General features: G+C 34.0%; 1 protein-coding gene across 5 annotated transcripts in view; it reads right to left on the bottom strand.

Moving 5' to 3' along the window:
* FSTL5 (follistatin like 5) overlaps positions 1 to 14,858 on the bottom strand; it is an 811,548-nt gene extending 796,690 nt beyond the window's left edge. For all 5 annotated transcript variants that reach the window (XM_050791292.1, XM_050791294.1, XM_050791296.1 and 2 more), the window contains exon 1: positions 14,081 to 14,858. The gene's annotated coding sequence lies outside the window, so the exon portion shown is untranslated. The remainder of the gene's footprint in view (positions 1 to 14,080) is intronic.
* Positions 14,859 to 15,590: the final 732 nt, after the last annotated feature.

Below are 15,590 nucleotides of genomic sequence, written 5' to 3'. Positions count from 1 at the left end.
CAAAATATAAAAATATTAAAAAAAAAAATTAGCCAGTTGTGGTGGCTCACAAGCCTAGAGTTCAAGAACAGCATGGGCAACATAGAGAGACCCCCATCTCTACAAAGAAATCTAAAATTAAAAAAAAAAAAAAATTAGCTCTGTGTGTTGTTGCATCTCTGTGGTTCCAGCTACTTGAAGGGCTAATGTGGATCAGCACCCCCAAGCATCACTAGAGCCCAGTAGTTGGAGGCTGCAGTGAGCTGTGATCATGCCACGGCACTCCAGCCTGGGTGACAGAGTAAGACCCTGTCTCTCAAAAAATAAAAAATAAAAAAGTCAATGTAGTTTCAATTTGTCTATATATTTGTATCTGTGTGTGTATATGCATATGTGTGTGTATGTATATATGTGTGTATAAGTATATGTGTGTATCTGTATATGTGTGTGTATCTGTATATGTATATATATGTATATAACAGGCTTCTGAAAAATATTTTTGTTCCTGGTAGAAATGCTACCTTATGATTTCACTTACTTTGTAACTTAGTTTCAATACTATGTTCAGTTTGACATCTGTTAGTAAGATAAAACATGTGGAGTATGCCTGAAATAGAAGTTTGACTATTCCTCTATTTAGTGGTAAGACTTGAATGAAAAACAGATACATAACCACATTAATAAAATTTGTTTTATTTTTCCTCTAAATTAAGGAAATTTTTAATTAGTGGTGCTTTTGGTTTTTGGTAACAGTTTAGAACTTCTTAAAGAATATTGGCTAATCAGGATTATATCAGAATAATATATTTTGTTTGGAATCCTAGATATTTAAGAGATAAGTTATTTTGAAGAAATATTACATACTTGAGAAGGCCAAGTGCTTCCTAGAAAGACACACTGGGCCTAATGTGTTTAAAGGAAGACTTTAGACATGGAGGAAAAATCAGTTTACATGGAACATATAACAGTAAAGCCACAGAGTTCTTAATATAAGACAGAGATCATTGGGGCCTTTTGAACCAGAGAGAAACATGTGTGCTTCCTGTCTGAGACAGTATGGGCTGTACCTCCCAAAAACCTTGATGTCAGCATGGTTCTACCTTAAAAGCTCTTCTAAAGTTTTATCAAAATAAATGAATAGTGTCTAGAAATGTGTCTGAGACACAATAATTGTTCAGTAAACAATTATTATTATTCTATGGCATCTAGTTTCATTGACTCTGTACAATCGAGTTGAGATTCTTTTAAGTTAATGTTCAAAGACATAAAGAAATGTTACAATAGAAGAATTACTACCATAAAAAATCATTAAAACAATACATTCACTAATAAGCAAATGTAAATAAAAATCCAGAGTGCATGTTTACTCTTAACAAAATTAAGGCACCAAACTCTATGGTTAAATAATATTTCAACCATTTCTAGTCTGAATGTATTGATGTAATCATCATAGAAAATAATATGACAATGCCTATTCCTTTTACTTAAAAGTGATCATGTGATTTTACCAAGTAATTCAACTTCTGGGGAAATGTTATAGAAATAAAAGCATAATTGAATTTCAAATATACATTTCAAAAGTTTGTGGATCACTAGACATTTACATAAACACTGCATGCCAAATAACAGCAAATTTTACTAAAATTTGGCTTTAATGTGTTCTCAATAAATCACATGTGCTACTATTAAACTTAAATTTCATATAGGAAAAATCAACTAATTACAAAAATGCCATTATAGAGAAATCAATTAATTTAGTATGAAATCAGGAATGAATAACACTATCACATGAAGCTATGTTAAATCATTAGAAATACAGTTTTGTTTCTTTTTCCAGAATGCTCCAATGGAGGTTTTCAACTGAATCATTAGGGCATATATGATACTCTTTCTTTCTGATAAAAAGAAAAAAGAAAAAAAAATCAATTGGAAAAAGTTTTTAAATTAGCCGTTTTATATTTTGAGCAGGATGTTTAAAAATCATGTAGCAACATCCCAATCAAAATAACTTGAGATAGTTTTTATTTTCAAATATGTAAGGTATATAAATATGGGACATGGTCCTTGGTATGAAGTTGCTAACTGAAAACATGCTGTCTGTTTAACAGTTGCTGAAGACTGATATGCTCTAACTTTGTGCCAGTTTTAAAAGTTTGAAAGGTTCTGAAATAAAACAAAATGGGATGTTTAAGTTCATTGTAGTTGAGCTAAACAGAAAAAATTTAGGATATGACCTGCCATATTCTAATAACTATCACAGATTAATTTAAGCCTGCTGGTGCTTTACAGAAGCCTCTTGTATACTCGGCATCTTGTCATATTCTATTTTCTAGATCAAGAACACAGTGTTAAGATCTAAAAACTGGGGCAGTAAAAGCCTGAGTATCACACAGCAGGGTTTCCATAGTGTCCTAACCATTTATAAATCAAATCCATTTAAGGCCAGTAATAAATAGGACACAGCAATTTCAAGAGAAACTGTGTGACTTCTTCAAATATTTAAACAATTCCAAATTTTGCAACTTCAAAAAGTTATTTTGCATTTAAAAATACCTTTATTTGCTCTACCTGAAGACTATTTTTGGGACAAAACAAAGTGGCACTAGAAGGCCAGAATCAGAATATTCTTAATGCCTTCTTGAGCTCCCTCTACTGATTTTTAGACAGTTTTTAGCTTAACCGAGATGTTCAGCAAAACATGTATAATTAACTAGAAGTCCAGTAGAGTAGCATCCGGAGCAGTTTTCACAGCTGGGCACACAGTCTTACTACAGACATTATCAATTAAATTGTACTACTTGTGCACAGACAGGGAAACAAACTGAATGAAAGCCCTTCGACTTTCTCAGGCCTCAGGACATGTAGAGAAATAAGGCACTGGCTAAAAGAAAATAAACAGTTGCAGAGGGTATTAATTTGAAATTGTTGTTGTCATGAATTGTAAATAAGTGGAATTTAAATGCAAAGCATTTTCTAGAAACTTTCTCTTCAGTTTTTAATTATTTTTACTCCTATTAATTATAGCTCTATGAGAAATCTCACTGAGGAAATAATTCAGGAAAATCTTTGGCACAATTCATGCACTTCTTTCAAGTCTTATTTTCTTTGTAAGCGCACTAACTCTTGATATTCTGCCAAAGGATTGAGATATTGTGCATATAATTTTTGCATTTATTTTCTAAATGTATAGATGTATTTTTATTACTATTATTTTCTTTTGCTTTTTTTCCTACATGGTCCCATGATGTCACACTATTTGAATAAAGAATGCAATTTCATAATAACAAACAATCACTGTAGTTTTTCAAGCATGTGCACAAACCCAAAAAGCATTCTAAGCATTTATCTTTCCCTAATAATGCCATAGTGTCTGGGATAATGAATCATTGACATAAATACCAGCTCACTCAATCATTGCCTTAAAGGAACATACATTTTAGAGAACTTAAATTTTCTATGAAAAAAATGTGAAGTTCTGAACAAATAAAGTGCACAGTGCTAAAAGGGTCTAAATTTATACTCAGAAATTAGATTTATGTCCCAGAATTTAGTTGCAACATGCTCTGTCTAGTATGTTTAAAAGTGGAAAGAAAAAAAAGTAACCGAATTAACATATTTCAAATACATTGTAGTGCCAAACAAAAATGAAAGCTAATTTTCATTAACAAGCAAACCACAAAAGGTAATTACTTTTTTCATGATATGTGCCTTCTGGTTTTTGCCAAGAATTTGACATTTAAGACTGAATAGAATTTAACAAATTGAAGTTCATTCAAGAGGATTTTAAGGTATTATATCAAATCAATACTTGATAATCATAAAGTTCTATTTTGTGAGTAGATGTTCCAGTATTCAACATTCTTCCACCCTAAATGTACTGACTTCTTACTGGATGATAAGCTCTTTCTTAAAGTCCCCGGGGCTTACTGATATCATGTTTTCTCCATTATAATTATGGATAAAAACATTCACACTTTTTAGAATGATAAGGAATATTAACTTTAATCAGAAACTACTTATTGAGTTCCTCAGAATGGCATGAAGTTGGAACCTATGATAATTCCTATCTTAGGTAGTACTCTTGTCCCTTAGTAATACTTTACCTGTTTTACTTTTTACCTGAACACTTATCAACACCAGACATTATATTATACTTTGGCCTTATTACTTTGCTTATTGTCTACCCTGTCACAGAGAGGGTAGGGCAGGTACTCTCTCTCTTATTGCTACTCAACCCCAGTACCTGAAAGGGTACCTGAAACATAGTAGGTTTTTAATATATTTATTGAATTAATTTATTTCTCTTAAAATAACTATAACTTTTTTTAGATGGAATTTCACTCTTGTTGCACAGGCTGAGTGCAGTAGCATGATCTCAGCTCATCACAACCACTACCTCCTGGGTTCAAGTGATTCTCCTGTTTGAGTCTCCCAAGTAGCTGGGATTACAGGCACCTGCCACCATGCCCAGCTAATTTTTTGTATTTTTAGTAGAGATAGGGTTTCACCATGTTGGCCAGGCTCGTCTTGAACTCCTGACCTTAGGTGATACACCAGCCTCAGCCTCCCAAAATGCTGGGATTACAGGCTTGAGCCACTGCATCCAGCCAAAATAGCTATTATCTTAATAATATTTTTTAAAGTATTGTTTATAAAAGAATGAAAAATTGAATTTACCTACTAGTTAGTTATCTTTAGTTTTTGTCAAGATAAAATTGTTTTAATTGTATATAAAAGATATAAGTGAAATGGCTTTTTTCTGTACAATTAATGTTAGTAAAAGCAATTGCCCAATAATTTACTAATCTTTAGACGCATAAACAAGAAAAAATGATCCATAGCACATAAATCTTTTTTGAAGATCTTTTGAACATGGCATTTTTTTCACATGTTGAAGTTTTTCTTTTAAAGTGAATCTAAAGTATATTTCTTACACTTTTCCTAAATAGCAAGTGTAAAATGTCATGTTCACTTTCTATGTAATTACTATATTATCTGTAAAGGAGCATAAATATAATATTAAATACAAGTTTCTGATTTGCATGAAAATAGTTCATGTTGCATGCAGTAAGGTCATAATAAAATATCCTTTGTGTGGTTCTCAATTAGTCAGAGACCAAAGTTAAAAATGAGAAAACACAGCAGACGACCAAACTCTAATATCAAAAAACATTAACCAAATCCATCATCATAGATCTATTATAGTTCAAAATGTACAAAGCATTATGTAATAAATGCAAGCATAAAAAGAGAGTAAAATCCAATGAGGATCAATTAATTTTTATATATATGAAGTAATCGTAAACTATGCAGGTTTTTTTTTACACACAGAAGAAGTTTCTAGGCTTCTTCCTATAAAAGGATTAATTAGGAAGAAGAGCCTATGACACATTAACAAATCTAAAAGCAACTCCAGACTGTCTACTACATAGTTTAGATGATAAATTTAGGGTTAGAAAGAAGAGCCCAGTGGCATTCAAGCAATAAAGACTAAGGTTTAAGTAAAACTTCAACCAGGTACAGTAGGCAGAATGCTTCCTGAATCCCAGTGACACACACTCTTGTACAATCACCTCACCTTGTGTGTAGGTGGGACCTATAACTTGCTTTTGACCAATAGACCATGGCAAAGGTAATGTGCTATTGCTCTTGTGGTCACATTATATGACAAAAAGGAAGGGATTTAAAGATGTAATTAAATGTATATCAGAAGGGAAATTACCCTAGCTGGGCCTGACTGGATGAGTGAGTCTTTAAAAGCGGGGTTAGAGGTCAGAAACAGAAGTAGTCAGATTAATTCTTGTGCCAGCCTTGAAGCAACAAGTCTCCATGAGTTCTGAGCTGAAAAGAAACAACTCTAGCCAACTGTTAGGTGATCTTGGAGAATCCCAAGCCTCAAATAAAAACCCAGGGCTGGCAGAAACCTTGACAGTGAGGTCCTGAGCAGAGGAGTCAGCTAACCTGTACCCAGACTCATAGTTCATGGAAACTGGGAGATAATAAATGTTTACATGGCTAAGTCTGTGATAATTTGTATGTCACAACAGAAAACATACATATGTTTTAAAAACATGAACATTTTGGTGAGATCCAGAGTGATACTGACATGACATTTACTGCAACAAAAACTACAACAACTCTGAAAATCACATGGGAGCACAATATGCTCTTAAACTATAAAAACATTTGACTGGATGCAGAGGAGTGGGACCTAAACTGGGATTCTTGAAAGTACAACAGTCCAGACAGGACATTGTGTTTATACAGAGGTAAGGAACTGTGTAATGGTTTAGATTTTAACTTATCTTTGTTTTGTATGCGTGCATTTCACATATCAGAAAATGGGAAAGCAGGTTGACTACTTGCAGTGCGTAGAACCAATTAGAAGAATCTTTAAAGCAGCAGTGTCAACTTAATGTGAAAATTGGAGATCTAATGATGATTTTTGAACATGGTGGCATTATAAAGCATATTTTAATCAAGAGAAATCCAGAGAAGATATGAAATCTGTAACAGCAGGACATAAAGAGTAGGACCTGATCATGCGGTTGACTTCAGACAAAACTTGGTCTGAGTCTCAGCTCTGTAAGTAATACCTTAAGATTTGGTTTCAGAAGACATACAAACATGAAAAAAATGCTCCACATCACAAACCATCAGAAACATGCAAATCAAACCACAATAAGACACCATCTTGCACCAGTCAGAATGGTTATGATTAAGAAGTCAAAAAACAACAGATGCTGGTATGGCTGCAGAGAAAAGGGAAGTCTTATATGCTATCAGTGGGAATACAGACTACTTCAGCCACTGAAGAAAGCAGTTTGGAGATTTCTCAAAGAACTTAAAACTGAAATACCATTTGACCCAATAATGCAATTGCTGGGTAGATAGCCACAGGAAAATTAATCATTCTACAAAAAACATACATGCACTTGCACGCTCATTGCAGCACCATTCAGTATAGCAAAGACATGGATTCAACCTAGGTGTTCATCAATGGTAGATTGGATAAAGAAAATGTGGTACACATACACCATGTAATACTACACAGCCATAAAAAAAGATACGGTCGTGTCCTGTGCAGCAATGTGGATGCAGCTGGAGACCATTATCCGAAGCAAATTAACACAGGAACAGAAAATCAAGTATCCCATGTTCTCAGTTATAAGTGGGAGCTAAGTATTGTAAACACATGGACATAAGGATGACAATAACAAACACTGGAGTCTACAAGAGTGGAGTGGTGGGAGGGGAGGCAAGGGCTGAAAAACTAATTATTGGATATTATGCTTAGTATCTGGGTGATGGGATCACTCATACCCCAAACCTCAGCATCAGGGAATATATTCAGGTAACAAACATGCACATATATCCCCTGGATCTAAAATGACAGTTGAAAAATAATTCAACTTTTTTTTTTTAAAAGATGGTTTCCCTATATCTATTTTATAAGGTGTTGTGCATATAAAAATGAAACTGTGTTTATAAATGCTTAAGACTATGCATGGGATATTATGAATCATCAGAAATTTTGTCTCAGTTATTATTACAGCAGGAAGAAACAAGAATAAAGAGACTAGTGTAAAGAATATCAGAATAATTCTGTCTCAGTTTGGACAGTCTGAGTCAAGGTAAATACGATGAGAAAAGTAGAGAATCAGATAAAGCTACATGATAAAGTGAGGGATGTAAAACTTGTGTACCTGATGCATATTGTATAGGAAGAACGATGCAATTTTTAAACATCTATAAATTTTTAGACCAAAGTAAATTGAAAGAGAATTTGTCATTAACTGACTGGCAGAAAAAGTAGAATAGGGGATCATGTCAGGGATGAGATCATGAGTTCATGGGGTTTGTGCTGTCACCATGAAATCAAAGTTAAAATGTCCAGCAGACCTTTGTAAATACATTAATGGACTTCAAATCTGGGTCAGAGCTAAAGATTTGGAGGATATCTGTGAAGAGATGATAATTGTAGCTGCTGGAGTGAATGGACTTCCTAGGGCTCCACAGAGAATGAGGAACAATGAGTTACATGAATAGTATATACAATCTCGTAAACATTTCAAGATTAAAATCGTTTATGCCAGACTTCGTGTCAAAAGTGAAACATTGATTATTGCTAACCGATATGTAAAATATAGAATCAAAGGCCCTATATGTTTTCCGCTTTAAAGTTAAACTTTCTTAAGAAAATCAAACTTTTCTATCTCCTTTGGGATCCACTTAATAAAGACAACCAAAAACTTGTCTAATGGGGATTCAGTAGGGAGTCTGATCAACTTTCTGGCTCACCTGGGAGCTGTGTTATAATTATTGCAAACAGCAGTCACCGCTTCTCTTTCTCAGTCACCCTAAATGCTATATGAAAACGAAGAGCAACAGCTAGTGGCCACTACTCCCCTTTACATCAAATATAATTAGATAGAAACAATAGAATAAAGTATTTAATGTTTCCAAAGTTTTCAAGAGCCCACCTTAGATTACCTCCTTGGTATTGTGCTTCAAAGCTAGTCATTTGTTTTGATTATTTTATTTAATCTTGATTTAACCTCACGGACTATTCAAAACTTTAGTAACTAACTAATCTGAAGGATTACGTGTGAGTAGCAGTTGATACCACAAATGCTGATTGCTTGAAATGGTCTAAATGTCAACAAGTATTTGAATTTCATCTCCAGTAGGACTTTTAAGGGAAAAAGAAAAACAACTTGAATTCCTAAGAAACATTATCTACCCTATTCTATTGTTTCCTATGCTGTTTGAAGCACCAAGGAAAACATTGGCTGCTGCTAATATTTTGAATATTCTATGAGATTAATTAATGTAGCATCTTTATAACATGAAATACAGAGGAAAAACTCCTTAAGGTCTTTGGTATTATGCATTCTAAAGTGTGTATACTAAAGAATATATGCCATAAAATAATTTCAATGACCTAACAATTAAGGAATAGTCTTGGGGAAATAATAAGAGGCATTTACATGTAGTAAAGAGATTATCATAGTAAAAAAGCTGAGTTTTGAAAAGGACATAGCTAGTTGGACTTCTGACCTAAATAGAGGTACTAAACATGTAAACTTGGTTTGATTCCCTAATTCACCTATTCCTAGTTGCGTGACCTTAGGATACAGTGGTATGGAGATTTGATGTGAATTTCTGCTTTCTCGTATTAATATGAATAATTAAGAAATGAATAACATCAATCTTTACAAAGTCATGCAAACGTTACATTACTTAATGTGGGTGTATGGCCTGATATCAATAAAATATTGTGAATACCTATTAATACTTTGAATGGTATCTATGTCTATCTTATTGCTCTTCCCAGATGAAAAAGCAAATCCAGGGTCCAAGACAAAATGATATCAACAGGCACTCCATTATGAAGCAACAAATGTTTTTACTAGCACCAACTCACTGGCTCTTTTCCTTTAGAAATATGAAGGGCCAGATTCCATAAACCTAAGTGAGGCAGCTCAGAGTCTGATTGACAGTAGAGTCACAGCAATTACTGGGGCTTTGAGAAAAGGGGCATGTAACTACAGAGGGCAGGTAGGCATTTGTGGTTTCATGTAAGTACCTTTACTTTTAGGGTTTTGGAATTTTAAAAATAATAATAACTCCAGAGACAATAAAGCAATATCTAATATGTTTTGTGGAAGTGGTCCAACTACAAAAGGTAAATTATTTCCATTTCATCATCATCTTTGGGGAATATAGTTCAGGTGTGTGTTTTAATTGCTACTGTATGTATGTCTTAATTGCCACCTTGGTGCTATATTCACAGAGAAAATACATCAGTAAAGTAAGTTTCTCTATTACAATATACATTTAAACACTACTCAATGAAGAAGTATTTTAAAATATTTTGCTTTAGAATTGTTACTTGTGCAATGAACTAGTTATGAGTTGAAATAATATCCTGTGTATTGACATGCAAATGAACTCACTAAGCAACCACTTTGCTTTACAGATTTGTATAATTTGATACCAAAAGCCACATTAAATTAATATTAATTACTTGATTTTAAACCAAGAAAGTTCAGAGTGAAGCTGTTCTCCTATTTCACCACATTTATGCATGAAAACATTAATACACAAGGAATAAAAATATGTTATGGGCAGGGATATCCAGGCTCTGTTCTACAGAGGTGTATGGCTTATTATCTGAAGATTTGTAGGAAGTAAACTTGATGTTTTACTTTTATAGACTGTAATTTCCAAATCCTTTATCAGAACTCATATTTTTTCATAATTAATGTGGTGCTATAAACTCTTCATTATGCACACATCTATTTTGTTTTTTTATTCCTGGCAAATATTCATTTTCAATTGTTCCTTGCCTTGCCAATCAGCATGAGAGGTTCTAAATGTCATTTTAATGCCAAAAAAAAAAAAAACTGGTATGTGCACAAGCATTCTAGTCGAAATAAAAAATAACAATAATTAGAAGCCAAATTTGCCACTAAAAGTTATATATTGTATTACAGTTTATTATCTAAGTTATTTTGTACTAGCTAGCATGTCTTTAACTTGCATGTTCTAGGTCATCCCCCTTGCATGTTTATTGTAAAGTAGAATTTATATATATATGTGTATATACATATATGTGTAAATATGTGTGTACATACATACATTCATACACACACTCTAATTGTCTCAATACTTATACTATTATTTAATTCATCCTCTTTCAGAAAACTCATTGGAACTCTGAGTTTATCAAAACATGGTCCCATCCATTATAATAATATCAATTCCTCAATACTAAGGTGATTTAAAACACAGAGGGACCAATTGCTTTGCTTTGTGGTTACCAATTTAATTGGAAAATTAGGGTATTTCTACAAGCTATTCTACAGCTAATCTGAAGTAGGCTATACCCCAAAGACTTTGGAGGTGTTGAAGCAGAAGGTGATTAACTCTGTTTGGTAAAGGATAATTGGTCACTTGACTCTTAGAATAATGCTAACAACAGGAAGTATTTTTTCTAGCTTATTAGTTCACAAGAGTCTTTTGAGCTTCATAATATATAAAGTACTAAAAAATACAAGAGATACGATGGCAATTTTGGGCAAATATGAAGAACTAATGGAAAGATGTCATTCAAGGCCTTTGGGTCTCATTGATAAATGAGCTTTAAATATTATTTTTTAAATGGTCATTATTCAAAGAAAATTATCAATAAATTATTAGGCAAATAACTTCTTAAATATCATTTAAAAGGGTATTTTTATTTTTTTCAAACTTTTTAGAGTATTTCAGATTTATTATGACTTGTATTTCTCTATTGCCCATCTTAGTAACTAGAAAAAAAAGAAAGAAAGAAAGAAAGAAAGAAAGCAATATACAGCCTTGATAATAAAAATTCCAAGTTGATTCACCCTTATCTTAAATCTCACAAAACATATACAGGAATGCATTTTATTTGTAAGGAGAAACAATCTATCTATAAATTTCATTTTTGACTCAATTTTTAGTTTGATTGATGACCCTTAAGAGGCTGAGAAACAAGAAAGACAAACTGAGCATGTCATGTAATATATAATTACATTATTTTAATAATTTTCTATAGACTTTATGAAGTTCGTCACTTTTCTGCAAACAGTGCTGCATATATTTGCCGTGTGTCTGTAATGAAATGAGTTAATGTCTTAACAAGCCATCCAGTGTTGTGTTACTGAATAATCCTTTACGTTTTACATGAATTCATTATAACTCCAAAATATGGTCATTTCTTTGTGGATCAAAGACTTAATAAAGGGCCACCACATTTGAATATCTTTCATATGTGTCTTCAAAGTTGGCACTTTTATTAGTTCCAGTGGAAATGTTATTCTGTATTTAAATAGTGTCCCCTATATGCTAAATTTGGGCTTATGATGGGAATCTAATTTTACCTTATTTCAGGACTAAGATACAAAAGCTAAAAGTGTAGAAAAATCAGAAAAAAAAATGCTTCTAATATTTTAAATTTGCAATCTCATCGACTCAACCTTTGGTTATTATTGCTAGTAGCATAGTTTGACTTCAGTGTTTAACTATGTTATTGTTAGATGAAACACTAAATTTCATCTTAAAGAATTCCATATTTTGGCAGTTCAAGGTAAATGTTTATACTTGAATAAAGACATACATCTTGGAAAACTTTGTGCAAATGGAAGTCAATGACACATTCAGGTACATTTTGAGTAAATGTAATGTTTATATATAGTACTGCCTTTCAAATAAGTTATAAAATTAAGATATATGTTAATGTTTCAAGATAATAAAATTGAAAATAAAATAAGCCGTAATTCTGTTAGAAATTTCACAGCCTAAATATTTATATCAATACAATTAGTTTTAACAAGAAAATTTCATAATTTGTAGTGGAAAGAATGATTCCTTGTGTATTTAAAGGAGATTATGTTGCATAAACTTCCTAGCTCAGTGTTTTATATATTCTTTTTTGCCCCTCTACCCAATCCGGGCTTTCAAAATTTGTATGAATATTTAATTTAAGATCACATGACTGATGTGAATCTTACAAAGAATATCTGTTTAGGGTAAAACATGTGAACAACTTCAAAAGATTTACATTTGACCTCTAGTATTTGCAACAATATGCATTTCTTGTGGTAATCACTCTCTTGTAGGGCTGTGTAGTAAATACAATGAAAAATCTCTACCTAGAGGATTTAGTTTAAATCATAAAATTCTAAAGCTAAACTTCATCCTAGTAACTCTAATACAACTAGAGTAGAAATTTTATATTTTAAAATATACAAATATTTAAACCTAACTTAGTGTACTCCTGCTGAAAAGCATAGCTCTCTTCAGTGAATAATACTTATTAAGTATGAAACAGCTTTATATTTAACTCATTCCTATTAATATTGGACGTCTACTTTGCAACCTAAACTCTCTCTCTCTCTCTCTCTCTCTCTGGAATGTAAAGGAAATATCCCCCACCCCCATGCTTTTCCAGCCATCATTTATACTTAATCTAATGTCACTAAATGACATAAATGAGAGACCACAATTCCATTTATCAAGCAAACCATCACACCTGTCAAAGTTATGAATAGTAATAAGAAATGCAAAGAGCACAAGATAACTTCTATCATTTAATAATTGCTCAGTATGAGAAGTACTGTTCGGTCGTTTTCCACACTGAATTATTTCTCTGGACACACTCAGAACACACTGCCAATTGACAAAAGGAACATAGCTTCAAAAGAAAATCTTCTAAGTAGAGAAAAGCTCTCTGTTAAGCATGCAAGAGGTTAAACATTGCTGAAATAGTGAGACATTTTCTCAGCCCACGCTTCCCAGTTCCATTCAATTACCAACAGCACAAGTGACTATAATACAAGCTAATACTGTATTATTAAATCAGAGCTTCCCATTTACATCCACCTCTAACCTGAGGGGGTGGCAAGGGGATGACATTTGCTAGTCAACAGCAGAACAAACAGCCCCCAACTTGGAAATACACATGACCTTGGGGTGTGGAATGCTCAGAGACTGAGTTTCACAAGTTTTATTTGGATCTACTGCATAACAACACATCTAAATGGACCCAGCATGATATAAATGTTTCTATCCCTACCTCCTCCCTTCCAAAAAATGTTAAGAGAGCTCTGCACTTTGAAATCTATGCTTTAGATATAGAAAATAATATTGTTGATTAACCAGGGATTAGTCCATTCAGATAATTATTTGATTATATTTGTTCTAAACAACTTGTTGGTTGATTTATTTAATATCATTTGCTAATATATTTGGAGGGTTTTCTGGAATGGTTCCTTTGAACCCTGCTGAAAGCATTGCTCTAAAATATTTATATTTATAAAGCAAGATATAACATAATGACATTAACTTCACAAAAAGCAAAGCTCTCAACTTCCCCTCTAGAATTTAGTGCATAATCACTAACAGATGATCTTGTAATAATGATAATAGTAATTATTAAAATATTTTTGCAATCATTGCCAAAAGTCCAGTTTTCAAATTGTAAAAATAAACAGAACTTGTTTTTAAATTTTTGTGTAGCAGTCCTTATGTCTCCCCCACTTGTAATCATTTATAACAATATTATTTTTCTTACCTTATTTTAACAGTCACAAAAGTCCCCCAGAAAGATTCCTAAACGCTGTGGAAATACAAATCACAATTAAAAAAGAAAGAAAGAAAGAAAGAAAACCACTAAGAAGATCGTCTTAGCTGGGAAAAAAATAAATAAATAAAATAGTTTCGTCTAAAACTATAGAAATCTCCAAAGTCACGCCTGAATGAGCGCCCAGGTGGCAAACAGAGGAGTCTCTCCCACGTCCGATACCACACTCCTTTGTCAAGTTGATATGGGTCCTGTTGGTGAAGCGGGTCCCACAGGGCACAGAGGGTGCAAGAGGGCGTTGCCTCCAGGTGCTGGAGCAACTGGTCCGCTCGCGTCTCAGTTTCAGCACCGACAGCACAGTGGACAGTACCAGCTCCTCTCACCTCCAGTTTGTCTCAGTCACTGAACCAGGCTGATTCTCGCTCCTCCTCCCTAGGCAGGAGCTGCTGCCACTCAACCCGGGGGTGCCCCGCCCCCACCATCTGACGTAACTATTTTGCATATCAACTCGCCGAGAAGTGAGGGGCCGCCCCCTTGACTGGGCTTCTGCTAGGGTCAGCTGCGGCAATCGAGGCTACAAAATCCAGGTTTAAGGTCAGCGTGGGCATCTTTGGACTTCAAGATGTATTCTCAACCAGTCCAGTGGAAATTAAACGCTTTGGCGGTGCTGGAGCCTTTGCCTTCGCTGGGACTGCCGTTTCTGCGCACTCTAAGATCTCTGCGGGCACAGCTCTGGAAGGAAGACGGGGCGGAGAGAGGGGGCAGTGGAGCGCGGAGAGGACCGAGTGGGAGGCGGGTGGGGAGGAGACGGAGAAATAGAATGAATCGATTCAACCGTTCTTGAAAACATCTCCCATCCTTTTGATCTTCCTGGCCAAACTTTGCTGCCTCTCACTGCTATTTGGTTATTTGAACGCATACGTATGTGGTGTTCCTACTCCTTTCCCTCGGTTCACGGAGCCGCTGGAGGGAGTCGCTGCTGCAGAAACTTGCCTGGAAGAAAAAAAAAAAAATCTTGAGCAGCGAGAGGAAACGTGAAAGCTTGCAGCGCTAGCCATCATTTCTAAACAGAATCTTAAAAATAAAAACAAAAAGAATTACGAGTGCTCCATAGTATATATTATACTTCATATTCGTTCCAATAAAACCTACAGAACCTTCCCTATTCATTATCATGATTTAAATATATCCTCAAACTGTATAGACTTGGAGATTCCACAGTAAAAAAATAAATAATAAAAAGTGAAAGTTCTCAGCTTCAACTTCCACTGCCAAAATTCTGAAGGTTATGCAATATTTATTATGTCTACTATATCAATTGTTCTATGAAAGATGGAGTATGCTGGAAGCATTACATAGCCTTTAGCAATTCTCTCAGTATTTGTGATATTTCTTGTCCCAGTGAAGCTCTAGCGGCCTTAAAGGCAAGAGAAAGGGGGCCTGTCATGCCAAATTCCAGGGACTGCTTAAACTTGTAAACAAACACTTTCAGTGAACTGAA

Source organism: Macaca thibetana, chromosome 5, assembly GCF_024542745.1.
Source record: "Macaca thibetana thibetana isolate TM-01 chromosome 5, ASM2454274v1, whole genome shotgun sequence".
Taxonomy (NCBI): domain Eukaryota; kingdom Metazoa; phylum Chordata; class Mammalia; order Primates; family Cercopithecidae; genus Macaca; species Macaca thibetana.
Note: the sequence above shows the minus strand (reverse complement) of the source record. Positions and strands in the feature narration are given on the sequence as shown.